The 19,259-nt window shown below is 36.4% G+C and overlaps 1 pseudogene; it reads left to right on the forward strand.

Annotated features, from left to right (window-relative positions):
- Window positions 1–285: 285 nt before the first annotated feature.
- LOC138333101 (mediator of RNA polymerase II transcription subunit 27-A-like) lies at window positions 286–12,194 on the forward strand (annotated as a pseudogene).
- Window positions 12,195–19,259: the final 7,065 nt, after the last annotated feature.

A 19,259-nucleotide genomic window follows, 5' to 3' on the forward strand; every position in this document is an offset into this window, starting at 1 on the left:
AATAATAAAATAAACAACTAAAGCTTCGCTCTTTCCATACCGTGCATAATTTATCTTACACATAGGATTTACCTTAATCAGATGGTCATCATATCTTCGGTATTATCGCCATATCAATTGATCAAAAACAATCAATCCTTGTTCATCTTAACCTTGTGTTTACATTGTGCAAGCACTGACGCATCGCGTGATCTTTCGAACGCTGTCTCGGATTTATCATCGAATTCAATGGATTTTCGGAACATCTCTTTTAATTGAATTAAAGAAGTTCCAGAATTATTGAAAATGGCGGACACAGAGGTGGGACAGACTCACTCAAGCAATATGTTTGACACAGAAAATTGCGAACCAAGCGTCACACGAGTGTTTTCTGATTTGTCAGACGAGTTATCACATCACTCAAGGAAACGCAAAAAGCATCTTTAAACGATCTTCAAAAGGCATTATTGACAGTAAATGATAATTACAGGTATGTTTTGGTCGTAAAGAACATGTTATGACAATGAAATATTGACATGATAGAGCGATAAATGCTAATTTGACTTTGATTTATGGGCCACGCACTTTGCTCATCGATCGGATATAAGTATGTAAATGGAATAATATTCTTAAAAACGTCAAAATTTAGTTTCAGCTTTCATATAATTTCGGGATTGATATTCATTGATATTTTTTCTTCGAGTTGTCTCCCCTTATCCTTAAGAGTGTTCTTTTGGTAAAAATAATCGAATCTGATAGACTTACAGTGAGTTACTATACATTCTTGGCCCATAAAAAATAAAATGCTAAAAATTCAATGTGCTGTTCAACATAGTAAGTGCATCAATATTCTATTTAATGATACTCCATCGCAGATAGAGCATTAACGATGCTCGTCATTTTAGGATATTTACTCATGTACAATGTATGTCTAATTAACAGAAAAAATAATTTTTTTTTAAATCTGGTTTTTGTATTTGGAGTATGTATGCCTGCTCAGTACTTCAATCCATATAGGGCATAATACCTTGGATTTTTTTTTTTTTTTTTTTGGGGGGGGGGGGGGGGGAGATGATTACAGATTAATTATTTAATATTTTTATACTATAACTTTTTATTAAAAAAGAAGCTCAAATTTTCAGTAGTGGTGTTTAAGTGACTAAGTGAAGACAAATATCTAATTCTGTCTGTTCATGTTTTTGATAAAGAAAAAAAATACCATTTGTCACTGGTGTAGCATTTTTTAAAACATACATATACCATATGAAGGTGGCCAGATCATTCATAAATGTCAATGTGATAGAGGCTACTGAGGCTAGGGTTAACTTTTGTAAGATACTCAAACGGCATGGTAACAGTACAATCTACCATCGACTACCTATATAGTCCAGGGGTTTCATTGTCTTTCAGGGCAGGCAGTACAATTGCAATTTAAGGGGGTCTTCCCCATAGTAATAGTTGTTTCTGCAGTCTTATTCACAAATAAGTCTGATTTTATTTTCATGTATTATAAGATTTAGTGTAATATTAGAGTGAATAGTCGGGGAAAGAAAATCAGTCTAAATGCGTTCATTGGCCTTCCAAAAGTTCTCACATATTAATACGACGGACAAGTTCTGCTTACGTTTCCCAGATCTGACCATTAAAGTAAAGGAAAGTTGAAAGCATTGAAAGTGAGGCTGCTTGTAAATGTAACCACGGACATAGTCAGCCGGGAGGACGTTTTAGGATTCCTATACTTTAAATTAATTTCTTCGTACGCAGATAGATTTTGGCGAGAGATTTTATTTTTCTATTTCATAAGAAATTATATTGGATACATTCACAGCATTTTTACCGACTTTAGCCCATCCTTGCCAGACTGTTCTTTTTAATGTCTGTATATAATAGTGGATTGAGTCTTTAATTTTTAGTGTGGCCAACAGAATATAAATAACCAGGAAATATAAAACTGAAAAAAAAGTAATCATGTTTCTTTCCATTTTTTAGTGACTTAGAAAAAAACTTGTCCCCAACCTGAACAGTGTGAACATCACGGCTCCCAACAGTGCCCTGCCTGGTATTGACCCAGTTTATGACAAAACTCCAATCTACTCTCAGATCACCCATGCCCACAAGTGGACAAATAAGGTAAATGTATATTTTAACTTAACGTCACCAGAGTTTAAACTATGGCAAAGTTATATACAAGTTTTAAATATTTGGTCAGTTATGAAGAAAGAATGGAAATTGTATATGGAGTGGTTGTCAAATTGTTGATTGATTTAAAATCTGAATGCCACAATTTGCTTATTATTCTATTATAGATACATGTACAATCAAAGTCAAGCAACAATTTCAAACTCAGATACTGTAAACGTGGATATTTTCGTGAGTGCTTAATTTCAGGATTTGAATTTATAACACTTTCACAGTATTGTTATTTTTGCAAAAGACACACTTTCAGACTTTTAATTATAATGTTCATATACATGTATGTACAAAATATATTATGTGTGGAGGAAATTTTCCGATCAAGCGACCTTTGCGTAGTTATCGTTAATTCCCCCTAGCCTGAATTTCCCATGTTTACAGTATTTCGAATGTTCATGAAGTATCAAACTGAATTAGAACACTGAATTTTTGTTAATGTAGAATGACACAGTAAATGAATTATATTTTTTAAGAACAGAATGTAGTCTTGATCAAATATCAGATTGTATTATTTAAATGTAATCTATTTTATACCTCTTTACTGACAAGTGTTTAAAACAGTTAATGACAATTCCAATTCTTTATCAATCATATATCCTTCATGGTTTTTTTCACTGAAATACAGGTTCATAAGCTAGCAGATTATGCCAGTGCGATCTTGAGCCCAAACCAGTTGAAGAGGACACACCAGGGGGGACAACCCTTGGCGATCAAGCGACAGAGAAAGACACCTCATGCTCATGCAATTCCTCCACAGTGAGTCTTCTCTAAATATAGTATTTAGGTACATTTTTAGCCCACCATCATCAGATTGTGGGCTATTCAAATCGCCTTTCGTCCGTGGTCCGTCCTTCCGTCCGTCCTTCCATCCGTCCGTCCGTTAACAATTCTATTCTATTTTCTCAGAAATTGCTGAAGGGATCTTTCTGAAATTTCATATGTAGTTTCCCCTAGGCCCCTTGTTGTGCATATTGAATTTTGGGACCAATCGGTGAACAAAATGGCCACCAGGTGGCCATTTTGGATTTTGATAGTTAAAGTTTGTTACCGCTATTTTCTCAGAAAGTGCAGAAGGGATTTTTCTGAAATTTCATATATAGGTTCCCTTGGACCCTAGTTGTGCATCTTGAGTTTTGGGACCGATCAGTCAACAAGGTGGCCGACCGTCAGCCATCTTGGATTTTGATAGTTAAAAATTTGTTACCGCTATTTCTCAGAAAATGTTGAATGGATCTTTCTCAAATTTAATATGTAGGTTCCCCTAGGACCCTAGCTGTGCATACGGGATTTTGGGACGGATCGGTCAACAAGATGGCCGACCGTCAGCCATCTTGGATTTTGATAGTTAAAGTTTTGTTACTGCTATTTCTCAGAAAGTACTGAAGGGATCTTTCTCAAATTTCATAGGTAGATTCCCCTAGGACCCTATTTGGGCATATTGCATTTTGAGACCCATCTATTGACAAGATGGCCGACTGGCGGCCATATTTGATTTGCTAGTTAAAGATTGTTACCACTATTTCTCAGAAAGTTACTGAAAGGATCTTTCCTCAAATTGCCTATGTAGATTCCCCTAGAAACCTAGTTGTGCATATTGCATTTTTAATAGACAGATCGCTCCGATCGGCGGCCATCTTGAATTTTGATAGTTATCGCTATTTGTCAGAAATTACTGATGGGATATCTCTCATATTCCATGCGTAGGTTTCCCCTTGGGATTTAGTATGTGCATAGCACCTTTCGGTCAACAAGATGGCCAACCGGTGGCCACTCTTGGAATCCTCACCGCTGGTTTTTCAATGGGGGGGAAAGCAAATGAAGCGATCTGTCCTTAACTTTTCATATGTTTTTGTATGTATTGGAAAAAGTTTGAAAAGTAGGGAAATAAAGATCCCCTCATCCATTAGTCAGACATAGGCTCATTCCTTTGGTGGGTCGCGCATCAACGATTTCCCCTCCTGGTTGGGATCCCGTTGTTTAAATTAATCTTACTGCCTGGAGATCTTTTGTGTTTCGATAGTTTGCACATTTTGACGTTCCTCTTATGAACCATGAAATGAGGAGGAGGTCGCATAGTAATATCCCTAGACTACTACTGTTTGTAGTTGGGGAAAAATAATATGTGCTCAGCCTAACCTTACTTATTAACAGTAAACTATGTCATTGTGTAGAAAGCTTTCGTTGCATTTTCACAAGGATGTTGGGAAAAAATCACTAAACTGGTTGGGATTCATATATTTAGGATAACCCACAATTAGGTTCATAGTATTCTCAAACTACTGAAGACATAACTTAAAAAAAAAACGAAACAGAACTCAAAATACACGGCACAATATTTACCATGTTTTTAAACAGTATTGAGCAATCCATTTAACTCGACTGTGACAATATAATACCCTATCTGCCGTCCCATCTATAACCTACTTCGTACCCAAATCGTTGGACGGCCAGAATCTGTATGTCATAAATATTTACAAAAAAAAAAATAGATTTAAAGTTTCATATCAAGTGTAAATTTAAAAAAAAAAACGCTATTTTGAATAAATTGTTTTTGTTGAATTTTGGCTTCCAGTAAATAAAACTCCACAACTGCTCATACACCTGAGTAATGTGATTTTGAGGATGTGTATTTCACGCGGGTGTGGACCAGTGTATTTGTCAGCTACGAGTCGATGCTGTGGTCCTGATATGACAATAACTCTGTCTCGTCCTATGGGGAATGTGGCTGTCTTACAGGTAAATAAAAACATACGTTCATCTACCATTATAGGACAATATTAAGTAGTCACCTTAAATCATCCGATAGTAAAATATAATTATGGTATATAACTTTTAACTTTCTTCATACATCGCTTTTTCACACTGAAGATAGCATACAATCAAGTCTTTTATTATTTATCAAATCACTTTGTTTAGCATTAAAAAAAATATTAGTGCAATTTTTTTTCTTTAAACAACAGCCAATATTTCATTTTGTTTGGTAACCACATATCCAATAGTAAGTTATAAGTGTTTGAATTTGGAACTCTGAGTGACTAAATAGAATCTAAAGGATGGAGTTGATTACTACTCGGTGTTATTGACACACAGATTGCATGTTATTGCCAGTTTGGGTTAGTTCTAACATCTCAAACACATTATTGTATGTTTATTTCAGTATACATACTTGTTTTCTTACTCAGTAGACCTGTATGGTGTTTAAAAATTGTTTTTCAGTGAAGTGTTTGTTTCCAAAGTGACAGATCTCCACAGACATAGGCCATTTCACTGATCACTTTAAATATATCCCCATGCCTGCAGATATTGATGGAAGGTGCCTCACATTTTCACAGGTGTGAAGATCTTTGCAAAACATCTTTCCAATAATACATGAGATTGCCAAGAGAAACAATTAATTATTGATTAATAAATTTTTTACTTTCCACAGATAACCTTATCTCGCACGTTGAGAGCGCTTATTGTATTGCGAGGCTTGCTTATAGAATCAGTTATTGTCAAGGCATACTCTGAGGATTTTCTTACAGCCCAAATGGAAAGGTAAAATTTCTCTTCCTTTTCTTGTACAATTCTCTACCAAATTTATTGCAGCATTTGGTCTAATATATCATAAAAACTCTTCCATGTACTTGTAGATATAAGAAATAGAAGTATTCTACCCAAGAGTCTCAAAATGTTGTAAAGCCTGAGGCTTGCTGAGCATTTTACAACATTTTGCGATTCTGAGGGTAGAATATGCCTATACTACATATCCACCTATGAAAGAGCATTTTTTTTTTTCTCATACCCCAAATTTTTTTATTACAATTTTACAATTGTGAAATCCCATCATATTAATATCCCACCATTTTAATTAAAGTTTGTAAAAAAAAAAAACCAGTGACTGCAAGTCAATTCTTACACTAGCAATTTATTGTGATATTTTAAAAACAAATCCGTTTGTGATCTTTATAATAAAATTAGCTGAGTTTCTATGAAAATAATTATTAAATTTTACTAAGAAAATAGTAATTTTGTTGAAGGCAGTGATGTCACATGGTTATATTTCAATGGGTAGGGGTCTATATTATAATACATCCTCAGCCAACATCGAGTGCATCACTTCAGGAAAACCAAATAGCATAAACTAGCCATTGGTATGAGAGAAAATTCAAAAAATATTTAAAGGTAGGTTTTTGCCCAATCAAATAAATATATTTTTTGTAAAAAAATCCGATAAACGGAACGAAAAGATGAAAAAACCATATTGAAAATATCTCAATTTAATTTCTGTTTTGCGTTTGAGATTGGAACAAATGTGTCTTGAATACATATTTGAAGGAAATCCTGTGATTATTTATTACGGTGTCCGTCAGACAAAATAGTATGCAAATGAAGCAGCGATGGATTGTGTTTGTCGACAACGTTTTCGCGCGCGCAAGCGCATTCGTCACGACATTGACACGCATCAACAAGTAAACAAATATGGCGCTGAACGAAAGTGTAGTGGAGATAAAGAAAAAATTATATACTGAAGTCGGCAAACAAAGTGGATGAAAATTTATAATGTGATCAGGTAAGCACCCTAGGACTACTCTATAGAGGAATTAAATTCAGAAATTGGCATGTATTGTAATAGAAGAAACAGACTCCCAGCATGCTTCAAAAGCGGAACTTTGCCACACTGGATTCTGTTGGGACTCGTGCTAACTGGAGTTGCACGTTGGTAGAGTTAAATTTCAACACATATGCCAGCCGCGCATACAGCCCTGCAAGACAAACTTACATATGTATGTTTGGTGTGTACTAATCTAGGCTAGCGAGCGCACGTAAGTAACATGAGTGTGTTTTAGATTATATGATATGTATACACAGTCCATCGTACTTCGATTTGTTGTTGTTGCTGTTTAACTGAACATGCCGTGGCAAACTGTCACTGCCATCCTACTTTTTTGTTGCACGCTGCCGTTGCTGCGGCCCTCGTTTTGGGAAAAAATACGTCATGTTCTATGTAAAGCTTGAATACGCTCTATTTTTAGAGGAGTAGTTTTTCCTGGTCAAGCTAGGCAACTGACCACCTATATTGTTCACTGTATGCATTGAAAATGATCTGAAGATTATATCTATGTACAGGATAAATTTTAATTTCGTCGTAGTCTTTATATTTCATTGGGCGAAACCTACCTTTAATATGAAATTTGTTTTTGTTTTTGTTTGGCCGCTGAAGACTTCTCAAAACAAGTCTCTGCTGTTAGCTAGTGAAATGGATAGATTATCTAACAAATTATGTGTATCGCTGCAAAAATCAGTTTTGAAGTCTTTAAATTGTGCGTATACTCCTTGAATACTGACTTTGTCTGGAGAGTAATCATGGTTAAAATACTAAAGGTTAAAATGTACAGCTACCATCATGTTCTAGAAATATAAACACAAGTTATGTACCTTTACAGCAACCCCTTACATTTTATCCTTTAAGTCCCCAGGGCTTGTGGACACGAGTTGGTTGTCCGGTAATATTTTGGTTCTGTTTTATTCATACAAGTCTGTACGCTTTTTTTGTGTTTAGGTTGACCTGTGGTCCCGATCCAGGTACCAGGTATTTAATAAGGTAAGTCATGTCAAAAGACTCTCTAGTAGTTTCTCAATAATCGAATTTGTTAAAAGGCATAAGCCGTAGTGAAAACAGAAAGACATGCCTATCAGCAGCAAATACTGGAAAGAAATTTGATTCACTCTTACTGCTGAAGTCAAGAGTTGAAACTCATACATCCATAAATGATCAATAACCAGGACTGATATGAGGGTATAAAACATTATTTATCTCAGCTAACTTTCTTTTAATTATTTATCACTATTTCATATTCATATATTTCTAAAGCATGTTGTGCAAAAAAAAAAGAAAGAATTAGAATATTGCAAAAAGATTTCATTTAGATTTAGTATCAGTTAGATTACACAATAGTACCTGAATACAGCTGTTGGTGTTGCTGCTTAACCGTCGTCATCATCAGCCTGGTCCATCCATTTTGAGGGTTTCAACGCTTATCCTGGAACTCTCTTTGGATGGTGGTTCAGTAGGGGTGATCAGTCCCTACTCTCCGATGCTTGGCTTCTAGCTACTCTCGCCTCTGCGTAACCACAGCCAGCAGGATGTTCTCTCTGCCTCTTTCCCCAACCCATGCCTGCCAGCCATTTCTTCCACATTCATCTACCAACTCAGCATACTTTGTCTTTTTCCACTCATGGACCGATTTACACCTTGTATCCTAGGGCACAGTCAGCTCCGCCATGACCAGTTTCTTCTTGCCAGGAGATAATAGCACTATGTCAGGCCTTAGTGCTGTTTCCACCACCTCGGGAAGGTCAACATTTCCTTCCTAGGTTGACACGCATCTCACAGTCTTCTGCACATCATAGGTTTGTCCCTACTTTTGAAACTGGATCCATGTTGGTCCTTTCTGCACTCTCTTTGCCTTCTTTCTCTCTCTTTTCAAGGTACCCGCAAGCTGTCTGAACACCTGGTCATGCATCCATGTGTATTGCCCTTGAGCCAGTGCCACTTCACACGAAGAAAGGATGTGCTCTAGGCGTCCAGTCCTGTCACACTGCTGGCATGCTGGATCGTCCATTATTCCTCATCTGTGGAGATTGGTAGGTGTTGGAAGTACATCGTACACTGTTCTCAAGATGAACTGGAGCTGCCATGGTGTGTATTTCCATATTTCTGCGCAAGACATTTTCGTTCTGTTTCCCATCTAGTTCATGTCCCTGGCTTCGCATTTCCACTGCTTTTGCGATCTTCTTTCCATCTGGTTGTCTGACCTCTTCCCAACACCTATCTTCCTATGCAAACTGTCCCAACAATATCCTTGTGGCCAGGTCTGCTCTCTGAAGAGCTTTGCTAGCTGACCACCTCCTTCCTGTTCTCACCTCTAGATCTACTCCTGCTTGTCTGACTTTTTCATCCCTGGAGTCTTTGAGTGTCATGATGAGGCTTGCTTTCCTGGTCTTGAACTCCTCCACCAATGATGTTAATGAGTGCTGTAGTTTTGATATCCGACTGTATAGTCTTGAGGATGAGAAGCACTGAGGAACTCCTAACCATCTCCGATGATGTTTACTTATTCTCCTCTCAAGTACCTCGGCTTTTGATATGGAGATTTCATATAATAGCAATGTCTTGTCGATATTTCTCAGTCCTTTACAAACTTGCTGCTCTACCTTGCTGTTATTGTTGAAGTCTTTCAAGATGTTGTCGTACCATTTTCCCAAGACATTTAATAGGATTGCCCACTTTAGATGAAATTTCCTCTCCCTGAATAAAAAAGCGAAGTTGTGTCGTCACTTGGCCCTTCTTCAGGATCAGACATATGGATTTTACTGGCTTATATTGCATCCTGGCACAAGATACTGTGTAATCCAGTGCTGTCAGGACCCACCTTAATTGCTTGGACATGCGTTGTCGCGGTGGTTGTCAGATCATCCTTGAATCCCCTGAAAGGTGGTTGGCTGATGTTGGTTCTAGACATCGGATCTCTGGTCTCTTTTCCCCTGCTTTGATGATTTTGTTTATAGCTATAATGAACAACCGTTACACAACAGAAATTGTGCAGCCTGTAACTATTCCCTTCTCCAATTTCTGCCATGTTCTTACATAATTCTTGACAGTAAATTGCAGATGAATGCCCTGGAAATAGCTTTGGATGATTTTCTTCACCTTCTCAGGGTTATGGTACTGTTCCAGAGCTGTCTCTATTAATTTGTATGGGACAGTACCAAACGCATTCGCCAGGTCAAGCCATATTATTTTTAGATCTTCACGGTTCACCTTCGTTTCCCTGATCAATTGACTTAAAACACATGTATGTTCCACACATTCAGAAAAACGGAGTACTCCACCTTTCTGCGCTGGTGTATCCACATACTCGTAAGTAGTCATATATGTTGTCATATGCATGGCCAAAACACGATTAAAGAACATTTTTCCTTCCACATTAAGCAATGTGATTGTTCTGAACTGCGCTAACCCTTTGTAGAAGCTTTGGACATTTCTATTACACTTTGTACGGGATGCCGTTTGGTCCTGGTGCTCCCATGCCTTCTTTATGAATTCTGCAACCTCCTTCCATTTTGGTTCCCTTGCATCTATTGGTCTACAATATCTTGAAGGTTTACGGACTCTCACTTGGCCCCAGATGTTTCTCCCTTTTCTCGTCTCCATGTGTTAACTTCAGGTGTTCCTCTATTTTTTCCTTATAGCAATGCAGCCGTCCCGATTTTTCCCCCTTCCAACATTGATACCGAGAACGTGTATGAATTAGCTATGAATGCTGCTCTTTCTTGGTCTTATTTCGTCAGCTGTGCACTACTTCCGAGTCTCTACCTTTATACACTTTGCCGTTGCTTGGTGGATTCGCAGTCCTTTTATATTCTTAAAAGTCTTCCCACAATCATTATGGCATTTTACTTCCCTTCCTATATCTCCTGTCAAAGTCGTTTGGACAAGGCAGATCGTTTACTTTTTATCAGTCCACATATCATACTCAGATAATAACTATTAACTCATGTACACCCTTGAAATTTTGTATTGGGCGGTTTTAGTCTTTGATTTAGTAGAGTATAAATGTGCCTTCAGGGGAGATTGAGCTAATTCTATATTGTAACTGTATTGACAGGTAACAGATATGGTGACCGCGGCGACCCTCCACTTCTGTCATCCTCAGATGCCCGATCTCAGTCTCCGTTCTTTCCTGGTAAGTTAGTCAAAGATATAACTGTTTTTGTTTTTCTCACTGATGCAAATGGATATCCCTTACTCTCCTCTGTATAAAATAATCTATCAATAAATGTTCGTTCTGTGGGAGGTTATATGGTGGTGCTTATGATTTTAACTGAGATTCAGTGGAACTTCATACTAGTAAAGTTAAGTGAGATTCAAGAGCATTACGTGTTAACGTTTTAATTAAGATTCAGTTGAAATTTATATAAAAGGGTAACTGAGATTTTAGTAGAATTTCATATCAATGTTAAACTGAAATTTGGTTTAAAACTTGATATTGACTAGATAGACAAATGAATGTAGAAGCCCAAGACTGCAAAAAAAAGTAGCTTAAACGTATTCACAGATATAAATAATTAGGTTATTTTTTAATGATATTGTTTAATCCTTTTTCTTTTTTGCAGCTATGGTTCAACAGTTACAAGACCTTATTCTCCGCTCCTTGTCAGAAGTGTGGAAAACACCTCCAAGGGGCCTTCCCTCCAGTGTGGAGGGAACTACGTACAGCTACGCCTCAACACGAGGGATGTCGGCAGACATAGCAGAATGAGTGAATAGAGTTGTCCTAATATGTATGGCTGGTGTATATCGTATAAATGGACGAGATCTGCTCCTAGTGTATACTGCTTAACTGCAGCCTTCAGAACAAAAACAGGAATATTGGTCACTATACTTGAAGCTTTCTCGCTAAACTGAAATTGTGCACTATTAAGAAGCCTTGTGCTTTGAACTGGGGACTTGCACATTTAAATGGCCTTATGTGTTCAAAAGAAGTCTTACTAGTGCACGTAAAATAGAAAGACTTAATAATTGCTATGTTTAGTGAAAGACTGAAAGCATCCTTTTATAATTAGAGGACAGAGAAAGAAAGCATGAAGTGCTGAACAAGACTGTGCTTTACAGATTCTGTTAACAGTGTGTGTGGGCCACTTTGTGTCATTGGTATTGGTAAGGAAATCTTGTGAAGATGCTTCTACAATATGAATGATTTATTTACATTATACATTATTTATGTAAAATCAAGACTTCTTGGTGCTATGTCCCTTATCACTACATCAAATTTAAGAAAATTTTAGGTATTAAAATAGTAATACTCTAGGATATGCATCGTTACAAAAATGGGATTTAAGTCCTATTTATAGAGTGAGTTAATTGAGTGTAGAATGTGTGGCTTTAAGAAGAGAGTAACTGTAGTGATGTATAGAGAGTTTGAGGTGTATGTAAGAGGTTTTGCATCATTGATGAATAAATTAAAAAAAATATCTAAGTGACTTTTTGTGTTATTTACGAAATTATTATTTATTTATTAAAGTAATTTTGATATAATGCAGATTCTATTTACCAGCTACAGGAGATCCTACCACTAAATAAGGCGTTTGATGATGATTACTCATTGAATATTATTCCTCATTCTGTAACGTCTGTTGTTTGAAGAATTTCACTGTTTTTCTTTCATTGTGAAGCCTCTGTTGACGTCTCCAGGTGGTATCCAGCCATCTGTAGACGCTTTTATCACTATGGCCCACATCTCTTCGGATGCCCTATAGTAATCAGGTTGTCTGTCTCTCTATCCGCCTGTCTATGTCTGTTTTTTGTAGACCTGTAGCAAAGCATCACATCTTACAGTAATAAACATGCTTACAACAAATTTATCACTTAAATAGAATAGATTTCATTACACTTCCTATAAGGTGTTTGTAGTATGTTTTAAACGAAAAATGCTTATAAATAAATTACAGTGTACGTGATTTTTGGGAGAGTACAGTATATTACTACTTTTCTAATTATAATGCACTTACATTAAGCGGGTTCTTTTCTGGGGTGTCAGTGTTCTAGGTAACCTAAGTTATTAAGTAGGACGCTCGCTTTGCAGATTCTGCAAAACGTCCTATGGCTACACTTCCTAGCTCTTCCGCACATTAAAAAATCTACAGCATTCCCAAAGGAGATTGAAAGGGGAATTTTCTGCATCCCACTTCCACAGGGAAGAGCCATGTAGTCTGCTATCCCGTACATGAATTGCGTCCTTGACTCGCCTCTTTGCAGTCTAATTTAATTTAGATCTGAGTGTTGCTTCCGCAGCTAGTTTGAAGACAAACTTCCTGTCATGGTCATCTCCCTACCATGTTCTGATGTCATAAACAAAATGGCTTTAATAAATTACTGGGTACTTTGTCGTCTTCTACCACCTCTAGGATCTCTTCTAGTACATTCAAATGAAATTTTAATATTTCAATCTACATCTCTCATCTGCTCTAGTGTTTCTTACAATCTTCACTATTCAGCATATAAAAGTTTTGTCTTCCAGACTTTCCATCTAAAATTGTACTTCTGGAATCAACTCCCTGCAATCCCTTTTGAACCATATGTTGTCGCTCCTAATATGTTCGCTTTTTCCCATTACTAGAAGGGCGAACACCCAACTCCTTGCTTTCTGACACACATGTTCTCAATATATTCTCTCAGTTCCAGCATATCTTCAGCTTCCCATACAACAGCAGAAATTCATTGTGACCTATGTTTTTGAAATTACCAAACGAATACATTGCTAGAAAGATAATTTAAAACTGATACTAATGCGAACATATATGGATTTCACTCATTGATTCCTGAAACTACTATCATGGTGTTTGGAATGTAAATAATGTACAGCTAACTAGAATATTTGAAATTAATGGAATTTCCATCATAATGTTAATTTAGCTGTGATAAAATATTGTATTGTACTTAATCTAACACAATCTGTTATCCAGACGATCACCAGATAGCAAAGCATGGGTCTGAATAATGAGATCTGATGTCGATCGGGAACTCATTTTATACAAATAATTGAATTGGCCTTGTTGAGCGACGGCAGTTAGGTGCTAAGCTGGGCCAGACACAAATCTGTCATAGTACATGACAACATTTTCTAGTGTTGTGTTGTCATGTACTATGACAGATTTGTTCTAGTGTTGTGGAGCCCTGCAGGTAGGGCGTTAGAATTGTACCTGCTGCCCCTATTGCATGATCGTAAAAGGCGACTAAATTTAGGATCTTATCTTTTCTTTTCTTCCTAACTGACTTTATCTTTCCTAATGCCTTCCTTGGCACCGCCTCACTTTTGGCCTTGCGTTGAGCGTTCGCCCCTGTGAGGAAGGCTCTGGGTTCTGTCCCCTGGCCGAGACACACCAAAGTCTATAAAAGTTGTAGTTTCTGCTCCTGCTTAGCGCTCAGCAAACGGGGAGTGGGACGACTGGTTCGCCCGTTGTCAGTATAATGTGATCGGGTGGGATGTGTTGCTTGATGTCTTCGGCGGCATGCTTCAGTGATATAGCACTATAAAAAGGGCAATAGTTCCACTATACAAGAAGACATAACATGAATTTACCGCAGTCTCCCAAAACACACACCTCGCACAACATACACGCAACACACCGCATACATGGGAGGCCGTCCTTACATGACCATAGCTGTTAATAGGACGTTAATTAATCAAACAAACAAACAAAAAATCTAGTGTTGTGTTATTGAATATCACCAGTAATATTTACGATAACAATACGATATTGAATAGCCGGTTATTTTCGCGATGTGATGATGGTATTTTGTGCAGTTTTAGGTCCAAATCTCATTTTGACCCGTGAAAATGATCGTCTTAAACTAATTTCATCATTTTCAATATAATAAATGATGTGTATCATGATAATATTTGTTGACATTTTACATCTTATGTCGTCATTTGGAACTTTAAAATCATATTGTGTTTAGTTGATTTAAGGACAGGAATTTTTCGATATTATCAGCGATATCATTACATGCGTCTATATAGCTAATTATACTGGACATCAACAATTTTAATACAGAGAAGAGCTAGATTCCATGACTTTAAATATCCATATCTGTGCGAGAAAACATATGCTTAATAGACGTGTAAATAGCTCTATTTTGTAAATATTGTTGAACTATTGAAGATTTATTCAATTTGCCATCATAACAATACATCATTCATTTCACTGTACTTTATCTGTAGATTAAACAATGGAACCAACTTATGTTGTTATTAACTACATGTATCGGTTATTTCTAGGTCAAGTTAATTATGGGAGAGAGTGTTACCCTCCTCGCTAAATCGAACGCTCACATCAAAGGTTGGGGCTGAAAGGAAATTCCTTATCAAAAGAGAAATTATGACGTCTAAATTTAATGTACCATTTTACGATGATTTAAAAGAACAGTAACATCATTTGCCATCCGTTATCTTAGAAAATTGTTCTGTGCATACAAGACACGACCATGAAATGAAATTACATACATGTACAAATATGGATTCCTTACTTTAGATGAAGGTTCTCCACTTCATCTCATTCACGTAAATATGTATTTATTAAGCATGTAGGCGTTTATCACATCTAGTCGTTCTAACCGACGTATGATAACGTTTGGAATAAAATGAGAGTACAGGCTAATATTCAAACTTTATTGACAATTTTATAAAAGATTGGAAAAGTCAGCAATTTAAAGAGCCAGATATTTTCATGTAATAGGGGCAGCCGGCGAACGTAAAATTATATAAATAGATGCATTATTTCGTGTATAGTTTGGCGTATCCAAACGTTTAACTACTGTCTGTTTTGCAATTACTTTATTGTAGAGAAATAATTTCGAAATACTTAAAACGGACGTCACTGCTTTCAGAGTTTTTAGTACAACTGACATACATGTACCGTGACGTCTTTTCAAATGACCTAGAATATAATATAATATCATTTGAGGGTACAAAAGAGCTGGAAAATAATGTATAGACCTCTCATAATGTAAAGGGTTTTAAACTCCGCTTTGGAGTAAAAAGGTAGAGAGGATATCATTCATCCCAAGTATTTCGGCTCAGGGTGCTTTTTTGTACACGGTATACTGAAAGGGCGTGGTAAGTGAGTTGTCCAGTCCGCTTCATTTGTCATTCAGAGAAGTGATATTGAACACATCGTCACGGTTCATTAGTTGACCTATAATACAGCACATATTGGCTTCTTTTACATTGGCATGAACGAAAGTCACGCCAGAACAGTATAAGTCACTTAGAATTTATCATTTTCAACATATTCAACTTCCATATATAATGATCTTGTCATCCATGCACGAACAAGTGCAGTCTTTATTTTTCACGTTATATTTCACGTACAATTTATCATTTTTGACAAGTTGAATTTAATTTGTTTCTACGTTTTAACCACGTGTTTTGTTTCGCGACCTAAGCTTGTTGCAGTGATAGGATGTTACATGTAAGCAACACCGTAATGGCGTAAAGAAAGGAGGGAATGACGGAAAAGAAAGACGACAGAAAACGACAGAAGATAGAAAACGTTATAGTGGTGGGGCATGAAACAAGCAATGGAAATAGAAAGGTAAGAAAGGATAAGCATTAGCACATATGAATCAAATAAATAGGGTAGACAATAAAAGAACCATAAGCACATTAGAAAAATAAAACAGAAATATGAAAGAATGAAACATTATCATATCATATTTTTATGAAATAAGGCAAGAGTGAAAAAACTAGAACGAAGTCTTTTCGACGATTTAGTTATAATTATTAGAAAATATTTTTGAATGCATAGTCTTTATCCTCGAGAGCTGGTTTTTATCCATGAGTAATCACCAGGATGTTTTTACAATTTTTAAGAAGACGAATTGCTGAAGTTTTACATTTCGTCTCGCCTTTCGTCTGACTTGAACTGTGTTGAACTGAGTTACCTTTTAATATCACGTCTACAGATAGAAGGGCGGATCATCTTAATTAATATATATTTGTTGAATTGCTATTTAATTATATCCAGTGCAGCGCATTTTCCATATGCTGTATTAAAACTGTTCCAAGTGATACATTATCAGGAAATCGAATACTTTAAATTCCGCAAGTACAAGATTAGTCATCAATTACTTACATGTCCTTGTATTCTGTGAAGTACAGATCGAACTTTAATTTCACAAAGGAGTCGGTTCTAAAGTTTAGATCACTTTGAATTAGAGTGTATCCTATTTAAAACCCATATATAACCATTCAAAGTAAAAAATCTGTCTGTAGATATTTGATACTATTTGAAACTTATTGAATTTAAAAATAAGAGATTATGTCGAGGCACGGTGTATGATTATGGTAATTTAGCTAAATTAATTATTTCAAAATAAGTTAAATCGATTATACTAGGTACAAAATACACCTGGAGTTTTAAATTGTTGCGCTGTAACCCGATAAGGCAACTGATACAGGTAAAGATTCAATTAATGTGTTAATACAGGGCCTGACACATTCCGTTCTATAGTACACTTTGATGAAAGAAATATAAAATAACAGACTGCAATAGGAAAGCAGAATAATAGAATCTTACATGGATCTGTGAAGTGGACAGGGATATCTCAACCCGAGTGAAAGAGGCTTGCCGAGGGTTGACGGCCAAAATCTTTCACGAGGGTTGAGATATCCCTGTCCACTTCACAGACCCATGTAAGATTCTTTTTCTCCCATACATAGCAGAAAAATGATGAAATTCCACTTGGTTTCCAGCTTTTTCATCGCGCCATTATCGCAGAAACGTCGTTATGCGTCAAAATTGATGTCGTCATCTACAATGTGCGCCGCATGTATTGATGACGTCACGTTATTGTCTAGCGCGCGTGAGCTGTCTTACACCCCCCTGTGTAAGATAGAGATGTCTTTTCCCTAGCAACCACGGGATATCCATGTGAAGTATGAGAGAAATAGGTGTTCACATTGCTTATACAACTTATAATACTCTAGCGATCTCCATTAGGTATTTACATTGACTCATTGATCGTACTAATAATACTTGAATACTTGTCACACACTGTCTAATAACTTCATCTTTTATTTTTAGGATGGGGGAGGCAGTGCGTAATATATGTCTTACATGTAAACTGTTGTTATGATCAGTTCAACTTCTACATGGCAATAATTTAACAACTCACATGCATCGACGATTTTCGCATCCTTCGTGTCATATCCATCAAATTACGACACGGGACTAGTATATACTTAGTAAAGGTCTTTGTAATGTACTTGATAACTCAATTAATTCGAACACTCGGATGGCTCCAAGTTTTGTCGCGGTTACTTTGAGTTCGATTTAACCGAGTTCCACTCTAATTTCGATTATATGGTGAACGTCTTTCGTCTTAAGCTCACTCTTGCGGAATACTAGTTCTAACGTCATTTACAAAACAAAACTTAGAAGAGCTAACGTGTTTGTTCACAGATTTCAACAGGGATTGAGATGCAAACCATATTATACAAACTAACGAATACAACCCAGACGATATACTTTCAAAATACTCAAAATGGTATAACATGCTACGAATTGTTTCCATAGAACATTCTGTAACTAATTCACATGTTGTATTTTAGAGATATAAACATTGGCTTTAGAAGTTGGCATAAACCTTTTATTAGTACTGTAGGCATATGGCTTTTGTCAATAAAGCGATTTCTCCAGACAGTGCTTATTTTGGAAATATTTAGTGTGGGATCGCCGAACAAACGTAAACAACCAAAAGGTCATGAACCGGTGATAGCCGTAAAACTAATTCATCCCTGAAAAATCATAATAAACTGTTCTAGCCTTTGAATTACAAAATTAAAATGTGTTTCCAGGGGTGAAAGTGTTAATGAGTGTATTTTAAGTAGGTGTAATGATTGTTCATATCAAAATATTAACGGACAGAAATCAGGAAAGATAAACAAAATAACACTGTATTTCTCCCACTCGGCGGCAATTATATATTGATACGATACGTGTGTAGGCGGTACCCGAATGTACACATACCCGTCCCGCTTGACTAAAGTACAATTATAACAGCTTTTTTAGTTTCCTTTTTTTCTGACCATCCCGATATCAACAGACCTTTATCATTGGAAGCCCGCCTGTCATCACTGACTTCGATGGCAAATTTTAACTGATTTGATGGTGTCATTATATTTAGGCTTAGTTCGACCAAAATAATAATCACAATTTTACTTCCATGATAATAGATCTCGTGGGCGTATTTATTGGTATACGATTGCGTATCTATTTTAGGGAGTATTTTAGCAGTCATTTTGTAATCCTCTAATCGGACGCCCTTTGATACATAATTATTTCTTGACAATAACTAATGGTACATACAATGATACACATGTGATAAGATAGTGTAACTATCAGAAAAATGTAAGAGCTTTTAGAGGTATCCGGTTATCACTGTATAAACTAAGCACCAATCCATTACTCTACTGTAGAGAATCGCTATTATGTGTTATTGTTTTGTAAACTATGATGACATTTAACATTTCACAGGTGTA

The sequence above is a fragment of the Argopecten irradians genome, chromosome 10 (genome assembly GCF_041381155.1).
Source record: "Argopecten irradians isolate NY chromosome 10, Ai_NY, whole genome shotgun sequence".
Taxonomy (NCBI): domain Eukaryota; kingdom Metazoa; phylum Mollusca; class Bivalvia; order Pectinida; family Pectinidae; genus Argopecten; species Argopecten irradians.